General features: G+C 43.2%; 1 pseudogene; it reads left to right on the top strand.

The window, feature by feature from the left end:
• Nucleotides 1-4,024: 4,024 nt before the first annotated feature.
• On the top strand, nucleotides 4,025-6,352 carry LOC131535351 (zona pellucida sperm-binding protein 4-like; annotated as a pseudogene).
• Nucleotides 6,353-7,012: the final 660 nt, after the last annotated feature.

Below are 7,012 nucleotides of genomic sequence, written 5' to 3'. Positions count from 1 at the left end.
GCCACCAGGGCACCATACAGACATTATTAAAAAATTTCTGATCTTCTATCGGAGTTAGTGCTGACTGCAGATAAAGTCCTAATCGTTGGTGATTTTAATATCCATGTTGATAATGAAAGAGATTCGTTGGGATCAGCATTTATAGACATTCTAAACTCTATTGGTGTTAAACAACACGTGTCAGGACCTACTCATTGTCGAAATCATACTCTAGATTTAATACTGTCACATGGAATTGATGTCAGTGGCATTGAAATTTTGCAGCAGAGCGATGATATCTCAGATCATTATCTAGTCTCCTGTATATTCCATATAGCTAAAGCTGTAAAGCCAACTCCTTGTTACAAATATGATAGAACCATTACCTCTACCACAAAAGACTGCTTTATAAATAATCTTCCTGACTTATCTCAGTTCCTCAGCATATCCAATAGCTCAGAACAACTTGATGATGTAACTGAAACTATGGACTCTCTCTTTTCTAGCACTTAAGATGCGGTTGCTCCTTTACGCTTAAGGAAGATTAAGGATAAGAGTCCAACACCGTGGTATAATGAGCACACTCGTGCCCTAAAGAGAGCAGCCCGGAAAATGGAGCGCAGCTGGAGGAAAACTAAATTAGAGGTATTTCGTTTAGCTTGGCGGGAAAGTACCCTATCCTACAGAAAAGCATTAAAAACTTCTGGGTCTCTGTATCGCTCAGGCTGCGCTGCAGTGTCTATTCTCAGGTGCGATCCCACTACTGATCGGCACAGGGGCTTTGACCTGCTCCGTCTCCGACCTGGGCCGGTTCACCCCTCCTTAGACGATCTGGTGGTCCCGAGCTCCCCCAGGAGCACCATATCGATACCGAACTTAGTGCGGACACCCGATCGACATAGTCCACTGCAGCCCAGAAGCCCTGAGCTCGAGCGATCCACCAGCCTCAGCCTCCCAGTAGCTTGGATTACAGGCTCCGCCACTGAACCCGGCGAGCCAAGAGTCTCAGCGCTGCTGCTCAACCTGCTGCTCACTGCGCCCTCTAGTGCAGATAAACGCAACACTACACTCACATTAGCTGCTGAGCAGAGCCAACTTCATAGTTGTTATATATCTTTGGAAATGTATTATCACACACTTTTGAAAATATACCAAAGTTCTAATTTCCAAACAGATAATCAAAAATCAAAAAATGTTTTCTTACATTAGGACCTAATTTTGATTTAAACATTTCAGTTGCTGTTGTTTTAATTCACTTTAATACATTTGAGCATTATCTAATCTAATCTAATTTAATGATGTGACTTGTATATTTAACGATAATGATGTGATAATGACATTGAATAATGATGTGAATGCACTGTATATTTATCACATGTAGCCTATACATGTTTAGCTCATTAATTTTATTGCGGCAAACTTTGTTGTTTGGAATCCTAGAAGAAATAAAGCAATTAAGGGACTGTAGTCTCTGACAGGAACATCTGGAGGGGCTGTGACTCAAACCAATGCATATTCTGGTGATACAACATCTGGAAATTATGAGGCAGCTGTAGCTGCTTTCTCATGGTACCTGCCCTCCATTTTGAACTCAAGTGGGCAGTATTCTTCTGTGTCTGAAGTAAAGACATTTTACAAGCTTGAAATAATAACACATGTTTGCACTGTATCCATCACCATTATAAAAAATGATGATCCAAAGAATCCAGCAGATGTTTGCAGAGTGAGGGCTGCTCCAAGACCAAGATTTAGCGGTCAAGCTGGTCCTGCCATTTAGATATTTTAAGTATAAAATTGTGAGAAAACAAAGAAAGCATAGTCTGCTTACAATGCTGATGTACTGCATGTTCCTCGGCTTTCTGGCAATTTTCACTGCCACCTCAAGGCCATCTTCTAAGCGCTTCCCTTCATATATCATGCCGAATCCAACTTGAAGGCTGAAGGCTGCTGTAAAAAGCCTGGTCCTTCACTTGCTGACCCTGACCTGGGCTGAAGACGTTAGGAGGGCAGCTCCTCAAAACTGTCCTTGCTTCTCTTTCCAGCCCCTCATCAAAACTCTCAATCCTTCTCCTCTTTCTCTCCAGCGTCTCATTTCCCACCAACACTAACAGGCTGATGCTCCGCCGCATTGGTGCTGGATGTTGAGGGTGTACTTTGATGAGGCGTACATCTGAATGCTGCAAGAACTCAGTTTTCTCTTTCGTACCATGATAGCTGTCCACTTTAATACATTTGACAACTGCAGAATTAGCAACAAGAAACTATCCATTACAAAGATTTCTTCTGTCTGAGAATTACTGCTTAGAGTAACCTATCCACCTTACTCTTCACATAAAAATAACGGGCGTTTGTAAATGTTATGGGTCTTGCTTCTGGTCTCATTTGCTTCCAGCTATTATTAGCTGTACAAAACCACTCGTTTTGCTGTTTCATACTGCAAACTGATGTATCTTACCATATTATTTTAGTGTATTATCTTAATTATGAACACTCTGGTTTGTAGTGTAAACTGTTTTACCATTTACTGCACTTTGTTATTCTTCTCGTTATTTCTGAAACCACAGTTCAAACGAAAGTTCACAATCAGCGTCACAAACTTACGTGGTTGGAACGGCAGCTCTCGACCTGTGGTTAGAAGCATAGTTTCTTGTTAATAAGATAAAAAAATAGTAAATTAGTCAGTAGGTGCCATGTTCAATACAGCAGCATCTTAGAGATCTCTAATCAGTTAAATAGCAGAACTTATTCCTCCAACACATGTGTGTGAGGTCATTAACAATGGTCCTATGTTGCTGAACCAATGTGGTTCAAACGATGGAGATGCGACTGTGTTTGGGAAACAGTCGTGACTTGCTAGTTCGTTTCCAAAACAATGCATCGTACTATGGTGGTTAATCAGCAAGTTACGTCGTTGTTCGGGAAACGCACCCCAGGTTAGGTTCACAGAGTAAGTTACTACGGTAACTTACTCAGAGTATAAGTTACCTCTCTTTCAGAAACGGGCTTGACTTACCCTGCTTTCCAGGGTTTGACAAACCTCAAATTTTGAAACGGAAAAGCCAGAGTTTCCCTCATTTCAGGGTTAGCATACTCAGAGTTTTCACTTAACCTCCTTTCTGAAACGGGCTACTGGTTTAGAGCAATGTTTATCAGATTTTGAAAGGAGATCGCCCACAACAGAAGTACAGAATTCACTTCATAATATAGGTGACTACTGTAAAATTTAGACCAATTTACCAATCACACAGAGACCTTTAAAATGATACAAACATGAAGGGGAAAAACAGTATGTTCACAAGATACAGTATAACACATGGGGCATGTGGATATCCCTGCTTTTTGGGGAAGAAGAGTAAGGGAGGAGAGGGCGGGTTGGGGGGTAAATGATCAAGGAGATAAGTTTGGTCAGGGTGGTGTTGTTTGTTCTCTTTGGACATCTCTTCTACAGATTAGTTTTATTGCATGGCATCTGTCTTTGCGAGAGTTCCTGAGTTTTGGCCTCACAATTAATTTTATAAGGAAATAAATTCACTCCTTGCACACCAATGGATGAACCATGGGGAACACCATGAGGGACTTTTATTTCTGTCTGTCACTGGCTTAACATGGTTTAGCTCTCGTGGTTCTAGGAAAAAATACACTTTTTGTTATGAGTATGCAGGCGCAGCTCACTTAAAGGTATTATAGTCACTCTGCATCCTCTGAATAAGTTCAGAACTGACGAGTTTGTATTCAACCAGTGTAGTACAAAGGATAAGGCCAAGAATGAATTGGGAGTGCATGCTGCCATATTAGTTCTTCCATGAATAATTATATGACAGAAACGGTAAAGTTAGTAAGATTTTCTGAATTCAGCTTAAGTTTGTGTCTATATCCATGTTCAAAATAAGAAAGAAGACTTGAATTTTGAGAACCAATAATATATAAACTCCCACTTGTGCAAGTCTGGGGAATCATTACAGTTAATGAAGAGGGAGGAGCTATCATTAATTAGCTGAAATCTGTAGAGTACAAAAAGACCAAAGGGCAGCCTCTTCACTTTGTGACTAGCTATTGAACAATGGCTGGTAGTTTGTGTTTGGTTCAGATTTTGGCAGTTTGTGCGTTCTGTCATGCTGTTCCTCAGTGGAGTGATCTGCCCAGAATCCTCAAGCTCTGATGTTCCAGCAAACTGACCAGCGGTTTCAGAAGCCAGTTCTACAGCAAACTGACCAGCGGTTTCAGAAGCCAGTTCTACAGCAAACTGACCAGCGGTTTCAGAAGCCAGTTCAACAGCAAACTGACCAGCGGTTTCAGAAGCCAGTTCAACAGCAAACTGACCAGCGGTTTCAGAAGCTAGTTCAACAAACTGATCAGCGGTTTCAGAAGCCAGTTCAACAGCAAACTGACCAGCGGTTTCAGAAGCTAGTTCAACAAACTGACCAGCGGTTTCAGAAGCCAGTTCAACAGCAAACTGACCAGCGGTTTCAGAAGCCAGTTCAACAGCAAACTGACCAGCGGTTTCAGAAGCCAGTTCAACAGCAAACTGACCAGCGGTTTCAGAAGCCAGTTCAACAGCAAACTGACCAGCGGTTTCAGAAGCCAGTTCAACAGCAAACTGACCAGCGGTTTCAGAAGCTAGTTCAACAAACTGACCAGCGGTTTCAGAAGCCAGTTCAACAGCAAACTGACCAGCGGTTTCAGAAGCTAGTTCAACAAACTGACCAGCGGTTTCCGAAGCCACTTCAACAACAAACTGAGCCTCTTGATAAATGTGCTGTAGCTGATTATGAGCAGATCCAATGTGGACGACCTGGGATCAATGGTGCTGAGTGTGAAGCTATCAACTGCTGCTTTAACGGACAGCAGTGTTACTATGGGAGAGCAGGTAAGCTTTCTCAGTCTTATTCTGTTGATGTTAAACAGATTCTCAGAATTAACATTCTCTTGTACCTTTGTTCCAGTGACTGTCCAGTGTATTAGAGATGGTCAGTTTGTGGTAGTGGTGTCAAGAGACGTTACTCTGCCTCGACTGAGTCTGGATTCGGTTCATCTACTGGGTGGAAACGACTGGCCTTGCGGTCCTGTGGAGTCAACACCTTCTTTTGCTATATACCAGTTCCCTGTGACCGCATGTGGCACGAGCATGATGGTGAGCAGCTGCTTCTGGTGTTATTTTGCTCTGCTTATGATGGACTGGATGCTAACACCGTTCCTATTCACAGGAGGATAGTGGATCTCTGGTGTATGAGAACAGAATGACCTCCTCATATGAAGTAGGGATTGGACCGTTTGGTGCCATCACAAGGGACAGTCATTTTGAGTAAGTGATCTATGACTTGGAGTGAAATTTTAATCCCTGATAAATGCTACAAGCTCCCTGTCTGTTGTCCAGGGTTCTCTTCCAGTGTAGGTACTCTGGAACTTCTGTTGAAGCTCTGGTTGTGGAGGTCAACTCTGTTCCTCCACCTCCACCAGTAGCTGCTCCTGGACCTCTCAGGGTGGAGCTCAGATTGGCCAATGGCCAGTGTGTCACCAAAGGCTGTGCTGAAGGTAAGGTCGTGTCCGGTGTCTTCCTAAAGCCTTTCAAACTTGAGTCTGGTTGATCCCCAGTGTTGTTCCTCAGGGGATGAGGCCTACACATCCTACTACAGTGATGCTGATTATCCTGTCACAAAAGTCCTGCGAGCCTGTGTATGTTGAGGTGCGCATTATGGAGAGGACTGACCCCAACATTTTCCTGATGCTGGGACATTGTTGGTCTACTTCAACCCCCAGTCCACTCAGTCTCCCCCAGTGGGACCTTCTGGTCGATGGGTGAGTGTAATGCCAGTCTTTATCCAGTTAGTCTGCTGGGAGACACTCTCTAACCTCTTTCCCTTTCAGATGCCCTTACCAGGATGACCGTTATCTGACCACACTGGTTCCAGTGACTGGATCATCTGGTCTTCAGTTCCCAACCCACTACAAGCGCTTTGTTGTGAAGATGTTCACATTTGTAGATCCATCCTCACTGGCTCCTCTGCAGGAAACCGTATGCTCTCTAGCTCTTCCTGAACCCTTAATATTACACTTAATTCTTAAATGGATTCTATGGCTTAACTCTTTTCCCCTGTCAGATCTTCATCCACTGCAGTACAGAGGTGTGTCATCCCTCTTCTGGCTCCTGTGAGCAAAGCTGCACCAGGAAGAGTGAGTACTTGCTTTAACTTGATGAAATGAGTGTTTTTGAAATGCCCCTCATGCTTTTACCAACTTCTCCTGCAGGGAGAGATACTCATGCCAAGACCATCTCGAGTGGACAGACCGTGGTTTCTAGTGGAGAAGTTACTCTGGTCATGTGAATTCAGTGTTTAATAAACCGCATGTAACTTCAAGATTCTTGTTTCTCTGGCTTTTGTTAGCTGAGTCTCAAACACTGTTTATAGTTTGGTTTAAAGGGACACTCTACTAAACTGGTGTTCCGTTTGCTTTAAGGTCTCATTCTTACCGACGAAGTGACCTCTTGCTAAAGCTGAGCATATACAAAACCTAATTTGGCCAACTGCTTGTTAAGCTCCAATGGCAGACCTAGGACCCACCACTCAAATCGTCAAAATGCCTTATGAAATGAAAGGCTATGTCCGAGTTTTCCAACTCTGTGCTATATGGATTTCTCTGGCTAGTGTAACACCATTCCTGCTTCCTGGCTGGTGTGCAGTGATGGTCAGTCATGACCAATGTTCCCTCTAAGCCGTGCACGTCCACGCAGAAATAATGTGCTGTGCACATGCAAAAGTTAGTTTCGAAAGCCATTTGCTTGAATTCTAGTAAAAGAGAAGTGCAACGCTCGGGCAAACGGCTAGCGAGTTGCTATCTCTATGGAGTTAGTTTTAGAGGTTTACAGGTTTCAGAGTATGATGTGCACCAAATGAGTAGTTGTAGAAACCGAATACTTCAATGGTTGTGGACAAAATGGCTCAAATCGAGAACCAACGCAATGACATGTGAAATAAGTCATGTATTAAAGAAGAGTGGCTTGATTAAGTGCTGGAAATAGCGGCTGATGGGCACA

This window comes from Onychostoma macrolepis, unplaced genomic scaffold, assembly GCF_012432095.1.
Source record: "Onychostoma macrolepis isolate SWU-2019 unplaced genomic scaffold, ASM1243209v1 Scaffold242, whole genome shotgun sequence".
Classification (NCBI taxonomy): Eukaryota; Metazoa; Chordata; class Actinopteri; order Cypriniformes; family Cyprinidae; genus Onychostoma; species Onychostoma macrolepis.
The sequence above is the reverse complement of the archived record's forward strand: the minus strand, read 5'-3'. Positions and strand labels throughout refer to the sequence as shown.